The 23,730-nt window shown below is 34.8% G+C and overlaps 1 non-coding gene and 1 pseudogene across 1 annotated transcript; one reads left to right on the top strand and one right to left on the bottom strand.

Annotated features, from left to right (window-relative positions):
• Nucleotides 1-13,307: 13,307 nt before the first annotated feature.
• LOC129485280 (olfactory receptor 51F2-like) lies at nt 13,308-21,664 on the bottom strand (annotated as a pseudogene).
• LOC129485555 (small nucleolar RNA SNORA62/SNORA6 family) lies at nt 18,225-18,376 on the top strand. The gene has a single exon (XR_008658695.1). It is a non-coding gene; the product is annotated as a small nucleolar RNA SNORA62/SNORA6 family (small nucleolar RNA).
• Nucleotides 21,665-23,730: the final 2,066 nt, after the last annotated feature.

Raw genomic sequence — 23,730 nt, 5'->3', positions numbered from 1 at the left:
GTAAATAACACTTGAGCTTTTAACTCCACCAGGAAGTAGCATCCGAAATGAGTCTTATTGCTATGCAGGTGAGGTCCTAGGTGAGTTTTCTTCTCTTTCCTTTCTTCTTTCCCATGTTGACTTTACTCTTGTCATCTGGGACTCTTAGGTACTGGAAAATCTTGCTAAGACCCTCACTAAGCCAATCTGTTAGTGCTTTGAATATTAATGTTTTGTTCTTCTTGACCTCAAGAAGATGGGGCACTTTTCTCATAGACCTAAGCATTGGCTAGAATCCCACTGGTCACTCATGGACATTCAGAACTATGATGACTCCAACCACTTGATATGGAGAATGCACTCATGCAGCTGTGTTATAGCCACACAATTTTACCTCCTTCACTAGTGAAACATTCCAGCTCCAAATCTTACTTTATGATACCTCTTGGGACTGCATGTTGTACTGTTGACTACTTTTTTTTTTAATCTCTGTCTAGTATTGCTGTCCAGTCTAAGCTTTTATTCCTGCTCTTACAGGCCACTGAGAAGCCGGCATATTTTTCATTTAAGCCTGCTCAGTTTTGAATCAGCCACAAAATAGCCATATGTCTTTGGTCTTGCCATTTAATGTTTTTTTTTTTTTTTTTTTTTTTTTGAGACAGAGTCTCGCTCTGTCGCCCAGGCTGGAGTGCAGTGGCGCAATCTCGGCTCACTGCAAGCTCCGCCTCCCGGGTTCACGCCATTCTCCTGCCTCAGCCTCTCCGAGTAGCTGGGACTACAGGCGCCCGCCACCACGCCTGGCTAATTTTTTGTATTTTTTTTTTTTTTAGTAGAGACGGGGTTTCACCGTGGTCTCGATCTGCTGACCTCGTGATCTGCCCGCCTCGGCCTCCCAAAGTGCTGGGATTACAAGCGTGAGCCACTGCGCCCGGCTGCCATTTAATGTTAATAGTAAGAAGGGTTGACTTAGATAATCTCCATTTTTTTATTCAATGTAATTGCAATTAAAAATGTCACAACAATAAGCTTATAGGTATTATTTAATATCCTAAATACATGAAATATTATGGAAAAGGTCTCATATAGAAAATTTCAGGTATGGATTATAGTGAATTTGGAATAGCCACTTTGCTGATTATGAAGTGATTCTTGTTCCATTAACTGCATATTTGACGAAAGAGTATATTAACTAAAATAAAATCAGTTTATCATTCAGTTTCCTGCCATCATTCCAAAATTAATATAAAAAAATAAAAATAAGATCCTTATTCATCAGATAATTTTAGAAGAACATTTTAAGTTATACCTATTAGAAGAATAAAGTTATAATAAAAAATAATGCACTTATGGCTAGAACCATCAATAGAAATTTAAACTCATTTAATTTAAATAAAATAAATGACCAAGAAAGTTCATATTAAAAACCAGTAGTCATAGGCAGGAAAGTCACAGCAGGAGGATTTACAAAGAAATAATATTTGGGGGCTGGAGGCGGTGGCTCACGCCTGTAATCCCAGCACTTTGGGAGGCTGAGGCAGGCGGATCACGAGGTCAGGAGTTCGAGACCAGCCTGGCCAACATAGTAAAACCTCGTCTCTACTAAAAATACAAAAAATTAGCTGGGCGTGAGGGCGGGCGCCTGTAGTCCCAGCTACTCGGGAGGCCAAGGCAGGAGAATCGCTTGAACCCGGGAAGCAGAGGTTGCAGTGAGCCGAGATTGCACCACTGCACTCCAGCCTGGGCAACAAGAGTGAGACCCTGTCAAAAAAAAAAAAAAAAAGAAAGAAAAAGAAAAAGAAAAAAAAAGAAATTATATTTTGGCTTTGGACATCTCCTCTAAGACAACCCGGAACATTGAATTTAAACATCTTAATTCATACCATTTTAGAGTCATGTAGAGTCCTAGAATTTTATAACTGGAAAGTACCTTAGAGACATTTTAGTCCCTTCCACAGAATGACATTAATTTTATTACATGGTATTCCAGTGGCCTAAAAGCATTGATTTTATTAGTCTTGTTCTTGCCAAGGTGTATCGAAAGGACAATATTAGCTTTTGTTGTAATTGCTTTTGGCGTTTTCATCATGAAGTCTTAGCTTATGCCTGTCCTGAATGGTATTGCCTAGGTTTTCTTCTAGGGATTTTATGGTTTTGGGTTTTATATTTAAGTCTTTAATTCATCTCATGTTAATTTTTGTATAAGGTGTAAGGAAAGGGTCCAGTTTCAGTTTTCTGCATATGGCTAGCCAGTTTTCCCAGCACCATTTGTTGAATAGGAGATCCTTTTCCCATTGCTTGTTTTTGTCAGGTTTGTGAAAGAGTGAATAGTTGTAGATGTGTGGTGTTATTTCTGAGGTCTCAAGTATCTAGATCCAGCAATACCATTTGAACCAGCAATCCCATTACTGGGTATATACGTAAAGGAATATAAATCATTCTACTATAAAGACACATGCACATGTATGTTTATTGCAGCACTGTTTACAATAGCAAAGTCATGTAACCAACCCAAATGCCCATCAATGATATATTGGATAAAGAAAATATGGTACATGTGTACCATGCATACTATGCAGTCACAAAAAGAAATGAGATCATGTCCTTTGCAGGGACATGGATGAAGCTGGAAGCCATCATCCTCAGCAAACTAATACAGGAGCAGAAAACCAAACACCACATGTTCTCACTCATAAGTGGGTGTTGAACAATGAGAACACATGGACACAAGGAGGGGAACAACACACATGAGGGCCTGTGGGGGTGGGTAGGGGAGGGGAGGGAAGTTAGAGGATGGGTCAATAGGTGCAGCAAACCACCATGGCACATGTATTCCTATGTGACAAACCTGCACATTCTGCACATGTATCCTGGAACTTAAAGTAAAATAAAAATTAAAACAACAGCAACAACAACAAACCAAAAATAACAAGAAAAAGAAAGTACAATAATGGGTGCATAAAGAAAAAAGGGACACTTGGAAGTTACAAAATGTATAATCAGCCAGAAAAAGAGAAGACTAAGAACAAACATATGGCTGCGTTCAAATGGCTGAATGTTGCTTTACTGGAAAATAATTACATTTGATCTATGTGCCATACAGAGGACAAATCTAGAACCAGCAAGAGGGAGCCTGTGAGATAGTACTTGTAAGAAACCCTACTGTAATGCACAGCATGAGCCAGAAATGGAGCAGTGGTGAGTTTCCAATGCTGCATGACAAAACAGTCACTTTAATCCAAGCACAAATACTGAAAATCCGACAGATACATTCAGTAATTCAGCAAATATGTACTGTACATCTACTGTGGACAAGGCATAGGAAATTAAATGTTAATCACAACAAAGTCCCTGATCCCATCATGAGTAGTTGACTAGAGGACAAAGACAAGTATAGTGGAATTATAGTGTGGATAGTAAATTTGGGATGCTACGACAGCACATAAAGAGGGCAACAAGCTCATTTTGGGGAATGAGGAATGGTTTCCAGCAAATAATGGTGTCTAGACTGAGACCTAAGTTCCAAGCATAGTTTAAAACACATGGGCATGAGGGGAAGGGTATGATGGGTAATTTTATGTGTCAACTTGACTGGGTCACCGGATGCCTAGATATATGATTAAACATTATTTCTGGGTATGTCTGGGAAGGTTTTTCCAGAAAAGATTAGCGTTTGAATGGGCAGACTGAGTAAAGCAGATGGCCTTCCTCAATTTTTATATACATATATGAAATTCAGTTGGTTCTCTTTTCTTGGAGAATCTTGAGTAATACAGTTTGAAAGAAGAGGAGGTGTTTGATATTTAATAGTAACAAAAACTTTGGAACCAAAGGGCTAACTTAGAATATTGTCGATGCTCTTTATTCATTGGTAAATTGGAGATGATAATAGTTATAACTACTTTGCAAGGTAGTTGAAACCTACCATTGATAGAATCCTACAATGTGTCAGGCCTGGTACTATGTGGTTTATGTGAATTATTTCATTGAATTTAAAAATCATATACTTATAAGATTACAGGGTTTTAGCCATGCAAGATAAAAAATTAGAGAGGTTAAATAATTTGCACTCTTTCATGTATTGAAAAAGCTGGATTTTAATTCCATCCGTGTAAATTTAAAATTTGTTAAAAGCTCCATTATGCTACACATCAATACTTTTCTATGGTGGTGAAAATTAGTGGAATAATTAATTTTTATTAATAATTTTAATAAAAAACTACAGTGTTACACATGTATGTGAATTATTAAAAAGGCAAGTGTTTATGTGATTTTCTTTTCCCTCAACAGCTGTATACAGTCACTGTCCCCTGGCTCTTCGTAGTCATATAAATGCACAGGCATCAGGTTTTCAAACACTTGATACTTGATAGGCTTATTTTTCTCTTCCTGGTGTTTGTTACTCTATTTAAAACCCATTTTCTTATCAATATTCAGGAGAATTAAAAAGCAATTATTTCCTTATGTGCTAAATTATGAAGACTACTGGTAAAATTGATTAGTTTATATTATATAATAGGGGCTGTTAGCATAGGGATTTGAGCTATGGATACTTAGATTAGCTTTGCTCATTTTCATAGACACTGCTGACATATGTAACCTAAGTTAACTGACATGTCCATCTTTTCCTTATCAGCCTGGCATGAATGTCCTAATCTCTTTAGGGAAATTAATGTCTATTATTACAAATGATACAATACCATTCCCACTACTAGAGAAATAATTAAAAACTTAAACCCTATTAATGATAAATCACTGTAATATTTGGACAAATTACTTCTTTTTGAGGCTCAACACTGCACTTCCAGGCATATGACCCCAGATTTCCCATATTCGTTGTTTCTGCTTAAATAATCACATTATTTTAACAACAGAATTATACGTTAATGAGTCAAATTCAGTTTTTGGACTATTCGGGTTTGTTTGTTTTTTGAAACAGGGTCTCACCATGTCATCTAGGCTGGAGTGTATTGGCACGATCATAGCTCACTGCAGCCTTGACCTCCTGGGCTCAAGTGATATTCCCACCTCAACCTCCTGAGCAGGTAGGATCACAGACTCACTCTACCTTACCACCTAATTTGTTTTTGTATTTTTTTTAGAGATAATGTGTTGCCCAGGCTGGTCTAAAACTCCTGGACTCAAGTGATCCTCCTGCCTTGGCCTCCAAAAGTGCTGGTATTACAAGTGTGAGCCACCGTGCCTAGCAGGACTATTCTTACTCCCCATGTCTATTTCTACTCTTCAGGGATACTATAATTTAAACATTTTATCTAAGAAATCTCAACTAGGTTTCACACTGACCATATTTCCTTGTTTTTTTTTTCCAGAATTTTATTGTTTATGGACATTTTCAGAATGAAGATTCAGCACATTAGAAAGAATCTCTATTTTTTAAAAAAATTTAAGCTGCCTTAAACAATAAAATACTAGGACATTTCCTATTGTAAATTCTTAATTCAAAGGCAATTCAACAGCATTTTGTGTTTATATGTCTGCTACAATTTTCTCTTAGAAATATTTTCTCTTTTAAAGACAATTCTCTTCCTGCAAAATGAGTCAACATAAATCGTCTAACGTTAATGCATGACCATTGTCTCTTGGATGCCCCTGTACTTACATTCAGTGAAGAAGATGAGGAAGAGGCAGGGCTCTGAGGTCCAATTCAGCTCTCAGAATAGAGGATATTTATGAGGAACCCAGCCCTATGAGGATCATTTACCTCCCCCCACAATAAAACTTATTCCTAAGGGACCTTTCTGACAAATTGTATTTGCTTGTTTTGCGTTTGTGCTTTGGAGTCATTCTGCATTGCCAAATCTACTTATTCTCCCATGTGGTTTCTTTTCTTCTTTAAAAAAATTTTATTAGATTTATTAAGGGACAATTGCTAACAATTATATCTATTTGTAGTATAGAGTGTGATGTTTTGATATACATTGTGAAATGATTATCACAATCAAGGTTATTAACCTATCTATGACCTTCCATAGTTACCTCTTCTTCTTTAAATTTTGTGATAAGAAGATTTAATATGCAGTCTCTTATCAAAGACAGTATGCAATACAATATAATTAATATAGTCTCCATGCTATACATCAGATCTCTAGAATTTATTATACGTAGTTTCATGTATTGCAATTACTGAGATGTTTCTTTTTTGACTTGCTATGATTTATTAAAATTTGATGTTACGAAAAATATAAATGTTGACTAATATAAAAAGTGTATACATATAGTTTTCATACCTCCTTCGGGAAGGAAAACACTGAAGCCACCTCATATTCTTGTTTTTACACCGGGTTATTCTGCCAAAATAAAGATTTTTCTTCCCCACAGACAAAGATCAAAACAAATATATTTTAGATTTGGAATAATAAACAACAAAGAAATATACAGTTGCATTTGTAGCTCAGTGGCTTCCCAGACTGGCTGAGAATCTTACTATAAATACAAATTCTCAGGCCTCATCCCAGAACTAGTAAAACAAAATATTCAGATGCTAGGGCTCAGAATCCTGCATTTTAATAGACTTTGTTAGATAAGTTTTAGGTTCACAGCAAAATTTAGCAGAAAGTACAGAATTCCCATATATGTCTCCCAGCCCCACACGCACAGCCTATCCCTCCATAATATCTCCCAGTAGAGTGGTACATTTGTACATTCGTCACTATCTATGAGGCAACATTGACAAGAAATTATCACCACTAATCCAGTTTAAATTGTGATTCACTGTTGTTGTTGTATGTTCTATGGATTTGATACATGTGTAATGATACATACCTTCCATTGTAGTATCATGTAGAATAGTTCCATTGCCCTAAAAAGTCCTCTGTGCTCTGTCTATTCTCCTATATCTCCCTCCCCACTCCTGGAAACCATTGATTTTTATAATGTCTCCAAAGTTTTGCCTTTTCCAGGATGTCATATAGTTGGAATTATATAGTATACAGTCTTTTCAAAATTTTTTTCCACCTAGTAGTAAGTATTTAAGTTTCTTTAATGTCTTTTCACGGCTTGATAGCTAATTTTAATGCCGAATAATATTCCCTGGTAGAGATGTATCAGGAATCTAAATTTTTAACAAGATCCTCAAGCAATAATTATGTGTTTGGCCTTGTACTATAGTTGTTATGTATTCAGACTATGGATTAACCTTTGGAAAACACTTCACAGACAAGTGATGCCATTATCAAAATTTGAATGTCAATTAAAATTTTCATAGTCAATCTTATGTTCCCATTGACTTGCATTATTATTTTTTTTAATTTCTTTTTTTTAAAATTTTTTTATTATACTTTAGGTTTTAGGGTACATGTGCACAATGTGCAGGTTTGTTACATATGTATCCATGTCCCATGTTGTTTTGCTGCACCCATTAACTAGTCATTTAGCATTAGATATATCTCCTAATGCTGTCCCTCGCCCCTCCCCCCACCCCACAACAGTCCCCGGAGTGTGATGTTCCCCTTCCTGTTATTTCAAGTATTTTCTCACATTATTAATTCTCACTTTTAGTGATTTCTATCATTTTAGTGTTCTCTCTTACTATTTCTATGTCAAGTAGTTTTTGACATGGTTGCAATAAAGTAGAATTACTGGTTAAAGTTCTTGTAATAGGAATTATCCAATATTTGTGTTCTTTATTGAGGTTTCTTGAAAGAAGGTAAATCTATATAGTAAATATTTTTTTAATTATATATTTGCAAATTATATTCCTCACTAGGCATTAAGTACTCTTAAGGCAAGAAGCTAGTCTTGTTCACGTTTGTATTCTCAATATCCATCTCACTACTTGATTTACAGTAGATGCTAAATACATGTTGTTGTTAAAAGATGAATAAGAATATAAATTGGGGCCAGGCATGGTGGCTCACGCCTGTAATCCCAGTGCTTTGGGAGGCCAGTGGGTGGATCACGAGGTCAGGAATTTGAGACCAGACTGGCCAACAAGGTGAAACCCCGTCTCTGCTAAAAATACAAAAATTAGCCAGGCGTGGTGGTGGGCACCTGTAATCCCAGTTACTCGGGAGGCAGAGGCAGGAGAATCGCTTGAACCCGAGAGGTGGAGGTTGCAGTGAGCTGAGATTGTGCCATTGCACTCCAGCCTGGGCAACAAGAGTAAGTCTCTGTCACACACACACACACACACACACACACACAAGGCTATAAATTCGAATAATCATGTTCTTGGTCTCAGTTCTTAAGGCCACAAAACTTTGAGCTGGATGTTTAGTGTTGTAAAATGTGACACATTTTATCCTAATTTGTAAAAATATGAATGTTTGAAGTAGGGCAGGGTGAACCAGACTGCCAAATCCCAGGTCATTGATCCTGGCAATAAGCTAGAGTAATCATGGTAGGGTTCTTAGTGACTGGTTGATGCAAGTGGACCCTGAGGAAGTAATCCTTAGATATAGCATTCCACAGCATTTCTATGTCTAAATGAAGTAGCAGTCAGAATGAGCTTACCAAATAGATATGACAGAGGTATAGAGAATTAGCCAGTAGGGTTTGAAACCACAGAGGGCTAATACCTTGGAAAGTGCTGAACAGAAAATATGAAGGGACAGTGAGATCCATAGGAATTCTGGGTAATGAGCAAGTTTCTTTAGTTGGTTTTATACAGTATTTAAATAACAGGAAAAGTGTCCTTAAGAGACTCTGTTACTATCTGAAATACAAAGGATAAAATTTGTTTTAAATTTTATTTTTCCATATCTATGTATATAAATATAAAAAGAAAGGATAAAAATCAAAACTGTGCAATAGTTACCTCTATGGAGAAGTCAGAAAGACAGTGGGTTTGGGGGAATATAGCAAGGAAGATGTTGGCCTTTTCTAAAATATATTTTATTAATGAGAACTTTTATTTTTTTTTGAGAACTTTTTTTGTATATTAATATTTTGTTAAAAACATTTTAAAGAGGTCTTTATGTTTTATGGAAAACAGAAGGAGGAAAAAGGTAAGATTGGAGACCTGAGAACTCTGAGGAAACTGATTTAGGTAAAGGATTTTGATGCCTAAACTGAGTCTACAAGTGAAGAGAAGATATTTTGGTGTTAAAATAGGCAACATAAGAAAACCTCTGGCATACAGCAAAAACAGTACTGAGAGAGAGTTTTATAGCATTAAATGCCTGCATCAAAAGAATAGAAAGATCACAAGTTAACCTAACACCATACATCAAGAAACTAGAAAAACAAGAACAAATGGAACCAAAGCTAGCACGAGAAAATAAATTACAAAGATCTGAGCAGAACTAAATGGAACTAATACCAAAAGAACAATACAAACAATCAACAAAATGAAAAGTTGGCTCGTTGAAAAAATAAAAAAACTGATAGACAACTAGCTAAAATAACCAACAAAAGAAGAGAGGAAATTCAAATAAGTACAATCAGAAATGAAAAAGGAGACATTACAATGGATATCATAGAAATACAAAAGATCATCACAAACTACTATGAGCAACTCTACACTCACAAACTAGAAAACCTAAAGGAAATGAATACATTCCTGGAAATATAACCTCCAAAGATTAAACCAGAAAGAAATAGAAAACCTGAACAGACTAATATCGATTAGTAAGATTGAATCAGTAATAAAAAATCTCACAAATAAGAAAAATCCAGAACCAGATGGATTAACAGCCAAATTCTACCAGACATAGAAAGAAGAGTTGGTACCAATCCAACTAAAACTGTTCCAAAAAATCAAGGAGGGGGGAATTATCCCTAACTCATTTTATGCAGACTGTATCACCAATACCAAAGCCAGGCATGGACACACATGAAAATAAAACTACAGATAAATATCCCTGATGAATATAGATGCAAAAATTCTTAACAAAATACTAGCAAACTGAATCAAACAGCACATCAAAAAAAATACACAACAATGAAGTGGGTTTTATTTCACAGATTCAAGGATGTCGCAACATAGGCAAATCAATAAGTATGATTCACCACATAAGCAGATTGTTTTTTAAAAAAACATATGATCATGGCAATAGTTGCAGAATAAGCAATTGATAAAATTCAGCATGAGTTCATGAAAAAAACCCTCAAGAAACTAGGCATAGAAGGAACATACCTGAAAATGAAAAGCCACATATGACAAACCTGCAGTCAACATCATATTGAATGGGAAAAAGTTGAAAACATTTTCTCTAAGAACTGAAACAAGACAAGGATGCCTACTTTCACCACTTTTATTCAAAATAGTACTGGAAGTCCCAGTCAGAGCAATCAGGCAAGAGAAATAATAAAACTCATCAAAATTGGAAAAGAGGAAATCAAATTATCTCTATTTGATGATGATATGATTATATACCTAGAAAATTCTAAAGACTCCACCAAAAGGCTCCTAGATTTGATAAATACATTCAGTAAAGTTTCAGGATACAAAATCAACATACAAAAATCAGTAGCATTTCTAAATGACAATAGCTATCTAGCTGAGAACCAAATTAAGAACTCAACCTCATTTATAATAGCTACAAAGAATATGTAGAAATTCATTTATTCAAGGAGGTGAAAGATCTCTACAAGGAAAACTACAAAATGCTAAGGAAAAAAATGTAGATGATACAAACAAATGGAAAAATATCGCATAATCATGGATCAAAAAATCAGTATTGTTAAAATGACCATACTGCCAAAGCAATCTGCAGATTCAATGTAATACCTAACAAATTACCAAAATCATTTTTTTCACAGAATTAAAACAAATCTAAAATTCTTATAAAAAAGGAGCCTGAATAGCCAAAAGAATCCTAAGCAAAAAGAACAAAGCTGTAGGCATCACATTACTTGACTTGAAATTGTACTACAAGGCTATAGTAAGCAAAAGAGCATAGTACTGGTATAAAAATAGACACATTGACCAATTAAACAGCTTAGAGAACCCAGAAATAAAGCCACATATCTACAGCCGGCTGATCTGTGACAGTGTTGACAAAAACATACACTGGGGAAAGAACAGAAACCCTATTAAATAAATGGTGCTGGGAAAATTGGATTGCCATATGCAGAATGAATCTGGACCCCTATCTCTCACCATATACAAAATTTAACTCAAGATGGAATAAAGACTCAAATATAAGACCTGAAGTTATAAAAATACTAGAAGAAAAGCTAGGAAAAACTTTTATGGACATTTGCCTTGGCAAGGAGTTCATGACTAAGACCTCAAAAGCAAATGCAACAGAAACAAAAATAGATAAAGGGGACTTAATTAAACTATGAAGCTTCTGCCCAGCAAAATAAATTCATCAACAGAGTGAACAGATAACTTGCAGAAGGGGAGAAAATATTTACCAACTGTGCATCTAACAAATGATGAATATTCAGAATCTACGAGGAATTCAAACATCTCAACAACAAATAACAAATAACTATTAAAACGTGGGCAAAGGACATTAACAGACAGTTTTCTAAAGAAGACATACAAATGGCCAACAAGCTTATGAAAATTGCTCAACACCACTAATCATCAGAGAAGTGCAAATTAAAACCACAATGAGATACCTATCAGAAGGGCTATTATTAAAATGTCAAAAAATAACAGATGTTTGTGAGGATGTGGAGAAAAGAGAACATTTACACACTGTTGGTGGGAATGTAAATTACCAGTGCCTGTATGGAAAACTACATGGAAATTTCTCAAGGAACTAAAAATTGAACTACTATTTGAGCTGGCAATTCCACTATTGAGTAGTTTCCTGAAGGAAAATAAATTATTGTATACTTTTAAAACCTGTATTCATGTGTTTATCACAGTACTCTTCACAATAGCAAAATATGGAATCAATGTAAGTGTCCACCAGTGGATGATTGGATAAAGAAAATGTGGTGAGTATTTACCATAGAATCATACTCAGTCATAAAAAAGAATGAAGTGATGTTTTTTGCAGTAACATTGATGGGACTAGAGGACATTACCTTAAATGAAATAACTCAGAAACAGAAAGTAAAATACTGCATGTTCTCACTTATAAGTAGGGGATAAATAATGTGCACATATGGCCATTTAGAGTGGAATAATAGACATCGATAACTGGGAAGGGTAGGAGGGTGGAAGTGGGATATGGGAGGAGAAATGATTTAATGGGTGTAATGTACTCTATTTGGATGACGCCTATACTAAAAGCCCAGACTTCACCACTATGCAATATATCCATGTAACAAAACTTTGCCCCCTAAGTCTATTTTTTTTAAAAGAATAGACAAGAAATACAGATTCACTGAATGTGGGAACAAACGAGGACAACTTTCTGAGACCTAAAGTTCCATAATAGCCATTCAACTATGCAGTTTGGAAAGTTAGAACTATGATCAATTACCAGATAATATAGGCAGAAAAATTTTACTCAGTCGAAAGAGAAATTTCTTGTGTTACACATGTCAAATATTGAATCAAAGGAGTTATCACTGGAATTGTTTAGATAGATTATTTGATAGGTTTTTCTGTATAGTTCAATTCAACAACTATCAATAAGTATCTACTATGTGAAAGGTGTTCTGCTGAGTATTACAGAGCCTTCAAATAAAATCAAGACTTTTTATTTAGGAAATGTACAGTCTTGTGAAAGCTATAATATAACACACACAGGTGTGCACACATATAAAGGCAAAACTGATATGAACAAAGCAATATGAGAGGAAAATTATAAGGAGAGAATAAATATCACTGGAGCAATCATAACATATTTAATGAGGAAGATACTTAAATGAGCCTTGAAACCTAAGTAGAACTTCATGGTGAAGTGGGTGTTAAAGTTGAAGTGGAGTCAACAGTGAAGTCCACCATGAGAAAACTGCACGCATTTGAAGAAGTCGTAAGCGACTGGCATTTTTAGACTGAAGAGTATGGGAAAAGAGAAAAAAGTGAACGAAACTTTAAAGAAAGTTTCAGCCTAAATTGTTGAGGGAATCACCATGGACAGGATTTGCTGCTTCATTTAGTTGGTGCATGTGAAATAAAAATAAAATATATATTTATTTGTTCCTTTTTAAAATGTTCTTAGGGCTGGATATTTGGAATCTTAATTCAAAGTGAATCATGTGATTGTTGAGCAGAAACAGCATAGAAACATTAATTCAGTTAGTCATCTATTGGAACAAGGTCACTAACATAGTGAGAATCTCAATTAGTATTTTGATGGTAGAAAAGAGATTGCTTACTAATGATAATCACATTGTGGAGACATTTGAATTGGATGGCATTTAGTTTCACTCAACTCTAAAATTGCATGCATGGGTTTATAACTCCAATCTGTGGTAAATTTTCTAGACTTTGAAATAAGCCTTTATAGGAGTAGTACGTGTTAAATATGAATTCCCTTGGAACATACAAATTTGAGCACAGCTTTCTGAATCTGCTTTGTTTTCACACTGTAGATGATGGGATTCATCACAGAGGGGATGAGCAAGTATACGTTAGCAATGAGGGTGGGCACACAGGGTGGGGCATGTTTTCCAAATCTGTGAACAAAGGACAGGCTGATCAAAGGGATGTAGAATATGCCAACAGCAGTGATATGAGAAATGCAGGTGCTGAAGGCCTTCTTCCTCTCCTCTGGGGATGCAATGCTGAGAACTGAGCGAATGATCAGCAGATAGGAGAGCAAGAGAAAGATGGAGTCCACTCCGGCAGTAGAGATGATTGCAGTGAATCCTAGTGCACTGCTGACCTTTGTGTCTGAACATGAGCGTTTTATTCATATCAGGGTGGAAACAGTAGGAGTGGCAGAGCACGTGGCTGCGGCAGAATGACAGTCGCTTAAGAAGTAGGATTAGTGGTGTCAAAATGACAGTCCCCCCGGTTATGACTGCCAAACCAATCTGTGCAATTCTTGCATGAGTTAGAATGGTAGCATATCTTAAAGGGTTAGAAATGGCCACAAAATGATCAAAGGCCATAGCCAGGAGCACTGAAGATTCCATGAAAGTGAAGAGGTGAATGAAGAACATCTGGCTGGGCGCGGTGGCTCACGCCTGTAATCCCAGCACTTTGGGAGGCCGAGGCGGGCGGATCACGAGGTCAGGAGATGGAGACCATCCTGGCTAACACGGTGAAACCCCGTCTCTACTAAAAACACACAAAAAAAAATTAGCCGGGCGAGGTGGCGGGCGCCTGTAGTCCCAGCCACGCGGGAGGCTGAGGCAGGAAAATGGCGTGAACCCCAGGGGGCGGAGCCTGCAGTGAGCCGAGATCGCGCCACTGCACTCCAGCCTGGGTGGAGCGAGACTGCTTCTCAAAAAAAAAAAAAAAAGAACATCTGTGATAAGCAAGTGTTAAAGCTGATCTCCTGAGCATTGAGCCAGAATATTTCCAGCACTGTCACCAGTGTAGAGATGCATAAGCCAATGTCAGTGGTGGACAACATGGAGAGGAAATAGTACATGGGCTCATGGAGGGTTGGCTCAGTGAGGATGACAAAAAGGATCAGGATATTCCCAGAAAGGGCAGTTAAATAGAGGCAGCAGATGGGGATGGAGATCCAGATATTGGCCCATTCAAGTCCAGGCTCCCCGTCAAGAGGAACGTAGGGGAAGTGGAATTATGGAAGATTGGCAGTATGGCCTTTGGGAGCAGAATTCTCTTGTAGGATCTTGACTTCCTAAATTTGGAATTTTTAAATTACTTTAGTTGAAGTTTAATATACATTGAGTAAAATGCATAAAACTTTAGAGTACAGCTCAAGGAAGTTTGACATCCATCTGTACCTGTGTAACCATGCCCAAGATCAACTAATTGAACATTGCCAGCATCCCAGAAGGCCTCTTAATGCCACATCCTCATCAGTGTCCTCTCGAATAGTAACCATTATTCTGACTTTTATTACCATAATTATCTCTTCCTATACTTGATTTTTATATAAATAGAATCATGTATTATATACTGTTTGTGTTTAGCTTCTTTCATTCAATATTTTGTCTGGGAGATTAATCCCTGAACTAAGATATTTAATTAATTTCAATTTAACTTCCATTTATTTAAATACATTTATTTGATGTTTACCACTTACTCTCTTGTACTCTCATCATTTTGATTAAATTTTTCATCCTTCATCTGGATTATGAGAATAAGGGGTATTTTGGGCTAATCCTTGTTTAGTGGAGTTGCTTGCTCGTAGTAGATATTCAGTACGCATTTGTCACTTGATTTTCCTTTATTTGCTCTTCCTGAAATATTCTATTTAACTGTGATTAGGCCTTGGTATAGAAAAATAATTGACTAATTGTGATTTGGAAGTTTAGAATTATTAACTTAGATACCAAATTTCATTTACTCCATTTAGTAAGCAGGAAAACATCTCTTTTCAGTAACTACATTTACCTAAGAATTCACCCCAGGTAATGCCCATTCATCTTGCCTCATTATATATGTTTAACAGGGGAGAGATGTTTCAGTTCCTTTGAACCTGAAGCTTGATATTCTTCTTAGTTTGTAACATTAAAATACTGCCCTGTTTATGATTATAAAACCTGCTTCTGTTGTGATAAAAATCAGTGAGGCAAATAGTAAGCTTCTTTTGTAACATGTATGCCCTGGTCTTTAATCTGATCTTTGTTCTCTTATAGGATTACTCAGGTATATAATATTGTGTTAATGATAAGACCATTTCCATACTTTGCTCTAATTATTTTACATAGACTATTTCATTTGAGTCTTATGACAAACCTAAAAGGGAGATTTTTTTTTTTTTTTTTTTTTTACAGATGCATAAACTGAAGTTTGAAAGTTTGGATAAATTGCCAAAGTTCATAAAAACTGAAAGATATGATATTGGAAATCAATCAGAGAAACAAAAAGATGCTAGAGCCTGGGCTATTAACAACTATACTACACTGTCTAATAATAATAATGATGATAATTATCATATACTTCTTCAGTTAATAATATTTATTTCTTAATAAATAGAGCAAATGTGGGACAGATACCTATATTTGAAGATTTCTGATTATTTAAAATTTGTATGGTTCAGACTTGAAACAATTTTATTTCAGGATTGTCCATGTATTATATGAAATGTAATTAGATTACTGAAACTTATTTTTTTGCAAATAGTAAATACTTAAGATAATATTGGATGCTATAAATCAAATTAATCCATTGTGGAAATGATATATTTATTATAGAATGAACGTATTACTCAAAATATAATTTTAACTTTTTATGATTTCTACTATTTTTACAAACCATCCAAGTTTATTCTCATTAAGTATGCCCATTTTTACCCAAGTTTTATCATCTAATTGACTAGTACTTACTTATAGCTGTAGATGGAAATTAGTTTGGCTATGTCTCCAAACATGTTGTCTATTTCTGTATACTTTCAACATAGGCATTCCATGGACAATGGATTTTATATATTCACTTTTCTACTTTAAAGCTTTATCTTCTTCTCAGACTAATCTCTTGAATATTAGAGCCACATGTCTAACTCGTTGACTCTTCCATCTTAAATATCTCCAAGCAAGCTCAAACACAATATGATTGCATCTAAATTCAGTCTTCTTCACAGAACCACAACTTGTATATCCTATTTTCACCACTTTGATTAATAGCTCTATGGTAGCTCTATAGATCTATAGATTTATAAATCTATGGTAGCTTCATATATGAAATTGCCTAATTCAGAAATCTGCATATACTTTCACCTTTCATCGGTTGATCACTAATTTCTGTTTTTATTGGACTCTTTCTAGTTCACACACACAATGTCACTATCAGTTTTTTCTAAGATATAAAGTAGACTTGCATTTTAAAGTGATTTTAATCGGCACTGAGTCTCTCCCAACTTTTTATTAAATTTTCATCACAAATAAAGAAAAAAAGAAACAAACACAAGCAACACTGATACTAAAACTGATGGATATTCTAAATCCAGAAAATTTGGGAATGATTAACTTCTCCGAACTGAGGAAAATGGAGATGGATGTGGATAGATATAAAGTCAAAATATCAGCCCACATTTAATACATCTCCATAGTCTATACTAAGGAATGTGGAGTCTGTACCAACATAAAAAGTTGGGAATGAGGCATTTATTTTTATAGGATGCTTAACTATAAAGTAACAAGGACTTTAGTCTTGTATCAGACATCTCATTTCAAGAAAAATAGCCAAAAATAATGGTATAGGGGTGGCACTGGTAGAGATACATTGAATTTTGAAATTAGTATTAGCCCATGTACAAAAGAGAGTGAAATAAAACAGCACATTTTGGGAATTTAGGTTTACAATTTCCCCTGTGATTTTAAGCCTACAAAGAAATATACAGTGTTGGTTGAGTGTTATCTGTAGGCTGCTAGAAACTGGGAATTATACCAGAAACTGCATTCCACATAATAATGCTTATTGGGACAGCAACCATGAGCAAGCCCCATACATAGATTTTAAGAAAAAAAAAAAAAACTGAAGAGATCTTGTTTTGCACTAGAGAGTATATAAAGAAAAAAAATACTAGCATGAATCTTTAAAATATTTCATTGATAAAGGAACAACATCTGGAAAATCCAGAGCATGAGCATATATGAAGAAATGTAATAATGTCTGTAAACCATGTAGCATGTTACCTATCACATCACAATGACTCGATTATCAGTATCTCAAATGTAAAATCTTCTGCAGGACTAGCAAGAAAACATCCTTAAGGTAATGTAGGTAATAGCATCATATAGCATTATGGAAAAACAAAGAACACATTGGAAAAATGTCAAAATAATAAAATACTAAAAAATAAATTAAAGTGCACATTAACATAATCAAAAACAGAATCAAGGGACAGTAATTAGCTTAGTTCAATTTGGAGAATGCATTTGAAAAATTGTCTCATAATGCATAGAAAAATACAGTGAAAATAAAATAATGAGAAAATTATATTTGGGAAGGGCACAAAATGAAAAACCAACATACAAATAACTATATTCTTAGGTACAGTAAACAAAAATAAATACAATAAAAATGACTGTTCCAAAGGAAAGACTCCAGTGTATTGAGGATGAAAGGGCTCATTGTATTCAAGGTAAAATCAGGAAGATAAGAACAAGCATAAAATATTTGATTTAAATAAGTTTGTTTTTTAATTACAAGCTTTCAGGAAGAAAATATGGATTTCCTATAAAGAAATGGGAATTAAGCCGGTTTTACAAAAAAATTAAAATACTAAAAAATTCCTTTATAAAACATGCCATTCATGATGCTGAAAGAATAAAATATGTGAAAACAGATGGAGATTGCACATTGTTGGAGCTTGGAGTTGGTGCTCTAACTGGCTGATAAACCTGCAAGTGTAGTTAGTATGCTATGTGAGGGGCAAATTTTTCAGTAACATGACAAAGTCTTTGGCCTAATGAGTAGAGTTTGACAATAATCCTCGCTGCAAGTATAATGTTAAAAAAAATTACAAAAAAAAAAAAAAAAAAAACTAAGACACTGACGACTACAAAGCTTTGCTGAGAGATATTTTAAAAGATCTAAATAAGTGGAGAGACATCACATGTAAATGGATTAGAAGACTCAATAGCATAGACATGGCTGTTTTCCCTTAATGGATCTATAAATTTAATGTAATATCAACAAGTCTTTTTCTCTGTAAAAACTGACACTCATTCTACAATTTATATGGAAATGCAAAAAACTTACAATTTTGAAATAGAAGAAACAACCTGGAGTACTTATACTACCAGGATTGAAAACTTAATATTAAACCAATGCAATTAAGACACATAGCATGAGGGCAGTCATACAGATTAATAGAACAAATTGGAGAGTCCAGATTTAAATGCTTACATTATAGCCAATTGGTTTGTAACAAAGGTGTCAAGACAATTAAATGAGAGAAAGGATATACTTTCCAATAAATGGTGCTAGAACAATTAAATATCACTATGAGAAAAATAAATAACTTGGATTCTTAGCAAGCACTGTCCTAAAAAAACCAGCTCAAAATGGATTACAGACCTAAATGTAAGAGCTAAAAATCAGAAACTTCTAGAAAAAAACATCGGGGAAGATTTTATGATCTTGGGTTAGGCAAAACATTATTAGATACCATATTAAAAGTGTAAGCCATTAAAAAAAGATCAATATCAGACTTCAAACAAAAAAAGTACAATTTAAAAGTCACCATTAAGAAAATAAGAATAGAGAAAACAGACTGGGAGAAAATATTTGCATAAAAAACCTCATATACAAAAAATGTGAAGAACTCAATAAAGAGACAAACAATCCAATTAAAAATGGGCAAAATATTTGAATACACATATCACCAAAACATATATAAAAATGACTAACAAGCCCACGAAAGATGAGAATTAGGAAAATAAAATTAAAATTAAGATATAAAAATCTAAACTGCTATAAAATACCATTATCCACCCACTAAAATGGCTATAAATTAGAAACAGAAAAAAGAGAAAGAAAAAAGAAAAAAGGGGAAGGAAGGAAGGAAGGAAAAAAAATACCAAGTGTTGATAAGCATGTGGAGAAATTGGACACATAATACATTGCTTGCGGACATGTAAAATGATACAGCCACTTTGAACAGATTGACAGTTTCTTAAAAGTTGAAACATAAACTTACCATATGATCCAGAAATTCTACTTCTTGGACTTTACCAAAGAGAAATGAAAGCATATGTACACACAATACATGTATACAAATGTTCATAACAACATTATTCCCAATAGCCCAGAATTGAAACAATCCAAATATTCATCAGTTGATTAACTGGTGAAGAAATTGTGAAATATCCATAAGCTAAAAAGCTATTCAGCAAAAAGGAAAAAATTTCTAATAAATGCTACAACATGGATGCACCTCAAATATGCTGAGCGAAAGAAGCCAGATGCAGAATATTACATATTGTACAATCAATTTTAATGAAACGACTGGAAAAGGCAATTATTTCAAAAAAAGAAAGTAGAGCAGTGTTTGTCTCTGAGACAGAATTAGAAGTACAGGAAGAGGCACAAGTGAACATTTAGTTATGTATAAAGGTAGACTTTTAAACCGGTAGATATAAAGTGAGCTATAGAATAAAAGGAGTTAGGTAAGCTGATCATCCATTTGGAAAAAAAAAAAAAAACTAAAATAAAGCATAACACCACAATACATACTGAAATTATTTTCTGATGGTTAAATATGTAAATATCAAAAAGCCACATACAGTTTAGAATAAAATGCAGGTAAATATTTATATAATCCTGTAGTAGAAGAAAAATTTCTAAATATAAAACCAAGGATATAAACTGTAGAGGTAAACATTGATATATTTGATTTGCTAAAATTCAAATAATTGTTTTATAGCAAAAAACAACTTCCACAGATTTAAAAGGGTAATTATAAATTTGGAGAAATATTTGAAGCATATATAACATTCAATTGAATAATGTGTTTACTATATGACTTTTAAAAAATGACAAAAAATTGGCTGGGCATGATGGCTCACACCTGTAATCCCAGCACTTTGGGAGGCTGAGGTGGGCGGATCACCTGAGGTCATGAGTTTGAGACCAGCCTGACCAACCCGGAGAAACCCCGTCTCTACTAGAAATACAAAATTAGCTGGGTGTGGTGGTGCATGCCTGTAATCACAGCTACTCGGGAGGCTGAGGCAGGAGAATTGCTTGAACCCGGGAGGCGGAGGTTGCACTGGGCCGAGATCATGCCATTGCATTCCAACCTGGGCAACAAGAGTGAAACTCCATCTCAAAAAAAAAAAAAAAAAAAAAAAGACAAAAAATTTGGCAAAAATTTTTTAATTAAAAATGGAATTCTCCAAGGGACTAGTTGTTAATACAGGAAGAATTTTCAGTCTCATAGTCAGCCAAAGAAATGCTAATTAAAACAATTGTTAATAACCTCGACAAAGATTAGTAAGGATAGTTAGGCTGCAGGAAATCTGGCACAGTTGTGTTATGGAGTGTTTAAGTAAAATTTGTCAGTTTTTCAAGCACTTAAGACTTCATTTCCTTTCAATCAACAATTTAATTTCTCTGAAATTACTAGTAGTATTGACAATAGCCACTGTTGCTAGTGTGCACGTCATGTGTCCATATATATAAATTATTCCTTCATCTTTTGTTAATTACTTCTTTGAATAATAAATATTGAGTGCCTACTTTGCACACTTAACCGTCAAAATAACCTTTTATTTTCAAGGTAATAAACAATGTTCACACACAGATTAAAATATTACGTATGAGACCGTGCTAATTTCTTAAATTTAGAAACTGGCCTTATTCCTCATTTGTACTAGAAGAGCTTAGAACAGATTGCTATATCCTATGATTCGTGGGAGAGAAACAACATCTATGTTTTTAAATTATTAGCTGCTTTGATATTTTCCAAAGTAGTGTTTCTTCATCTAATCCAAGGACAAAAATATCACCAGTTTGCACATGCGTTGTTTCTCGTCATCTCTAGAATGCACAAAAGAGGATGGCTGTCCTGGGCTTGGTCTCAAGGCAGGCCCACAGTATGGGCCTGATATCCTTTCTGCATTCGCCACCACCCAGTCGGCCTCTCGCTAGTCAAATCTTAATTTCTATTGCTAAAATTCATGGGTGTAAGTAGACATGAGTTGGAATCTGTGCCTGAAGATTTTAGGAAAAGATAACAAAGGACTTATCCTTATCTAGCCTCTAATTAGTAAGCATACTCAAGATAAAGAGTATTTTATTTTATAAAGAGGAATATGAAGTCAGATTTTCTAGATTATTAGTCGTCTCAGATAAAGGCAAATCTGGAGTTAGATCCTCCTTTGGAGAAAAATCAGTTATCATCATATGATTTGTCAAAGCAATGACTACCAATACAATCTCCATAGAATGACAAAATGATATTTCTGTGATTGAAAATGCCATGAATTCAATTCATTTAATTAATTAATTTAATTTATTTACCTCTTTATAGAGAAGGATTTAAGATGGATCCTTTATTATATTTTTTCTGAATTTAGGAACAGCATCTGCGGAATGTTACATAGCTAACCACCTACATGGAGGCAAAGCAATGAATGTACCAAGCGCGTGATGACCTGAGGCACTGAGATAACCAGCCTTAATGTTTGAGGCTTTGGCTGAAATATGAGCCAGGTGGAAGGTAAGAAAATAGATGAGAGGATGGATATAATCTCAGAAAGAAGAAAAATTAGCATTGAGCCAGTTTCCTTGCTACATATCTCTACATGTGTAACTTTAACAGCATCATTAATAGGCTGTGACTAATATTCCCATTTTTCAGGTGAGGTTAGAGTGAATGACTTATTGAAGGTTTCCACTGATAGATTTCATGGAGCCAGTGTGTGAATCCAGGACTGTCTGACCCTAAAGATGTGGTCATTTTACTGTGCCATTCTATCTCTCTGGTGTTGAGAATCAAATTAAAAGGAAATGCATCAGACTGATGCAGACTTAAGAGACAGAATAGAATAAATGGGCTGGCATAGGTGTAAACCAATTCAAAATATAATTTAAGTAATAGTGAGGGTGTGCCACTGACTGTATTTTGGGATTTGGTTTTTATTTATGGCAGGAAATACATACATATAAGAAGTATAATTTTTGCTATGATTAGCTGAATGTATGAAAACAAAACATCTATATGGAATTCAGGATTTCTGAACAGGCAACAGGACCATAGAAGTGAACAAAACAGTGGAGGGTGAGCGGAGTTAGAAGCTCAAAGGGCTTAGAGGTCAGGGACCAAGGGTAAGCGGGGAGAGCCTTACCTTTCAAGGTGTAGAGAATTGGAAGGGATACAAATAGCAGTGCTGAAGGAGCAATGCCAGAAGACTAGGTGAATTGTCTTTAATTTCACTTCCAATAAATTCTTCCTTGTGTTTATCTATGCTAAATCACTTATGATGTAGTTTAAAAGTCATCAAGGGCATTTATTAAAGACACAATTAAGTCCTCTTTCTGATCTGAGAGCAGCTACTTGATTTGGACTTCAGAAAGGGAGGAGAGATTCTCTTGCTCTCACTTAGAGTGGGGTATATGAAGGTGACCCATTTATCTCTATGAATGGAAAACTTTTATAAGGAATCTTAATTGTAGAGTCATTTACTCAGCTGGGATAAGTGTGCCTCTGTGGGATTTTTGCACCATTCTGTTACACTGCACTTCTTACCCCGTTGGGTCAGTTAGCTAGCATCAGGAAATTTGGACGCTTAAGTGGAGAAAAATCACATGAGGGAAAATAAACGTATTGACCCAGGAAGTTTGTGTTTACACATTTCAGTTAAAAATGAATCATTTCTTTGGAGATGGATAGTGCATTTAAGATGAGAGTCTAGTATTTTTTCTTGGTTTTTGTTCTGCTATATGTTTCTTGTAAATAATGTGTTATATAGATTTTTGTGTAAAGTAATTTGGTTGCCAGATGATTTGGAAGTATCTCCAGGTAATAGCATAATGCCAGTTCCATAGTATATATATTTTAAATATCTGTTAGAATAAACAAATGGATTTCTACAATTTGGAAGCAAGCTGCAATATAGAATGATCAAGTCGAGGGTTCCATGGGAACTGACTGTTCAACAGAGGAAAGAAATTTTAGCAGATTGGGAACTCAAGTGGAAGCAAATACCAGGAAAAAAAAAAAAGAACTGGCTTTTCCTCAAGGATTATATTGATTATCTGTATAGTGATTATTGTTTTCCAGTCAGGTACATTATATTATTTAATCTTAGCTGTTCAAGCTAAAGCAAACCAATATTTACTTGATAAGTACT

This window comes from Symphalangus syndactylus, chromosome 6 (assembly GCF_028878055.3).
Source record: "Symphalangus syndactylus isolate Jambi chromosome 6, NHGRI_mSymSyn1-v2.1_pri, whole genome shotgun sequence".
NCBI lineage: Eukaryota > Metazoa > Chordata > Mammalia > Primates > Hylobatidae > Symphalangus > Symphalangus syndactylus.
The sequence above is the reverse complement of the archived record's forward strand: the minus strand, read 5'-3'. Positions and strand labels throughout refer to the sequence as shown.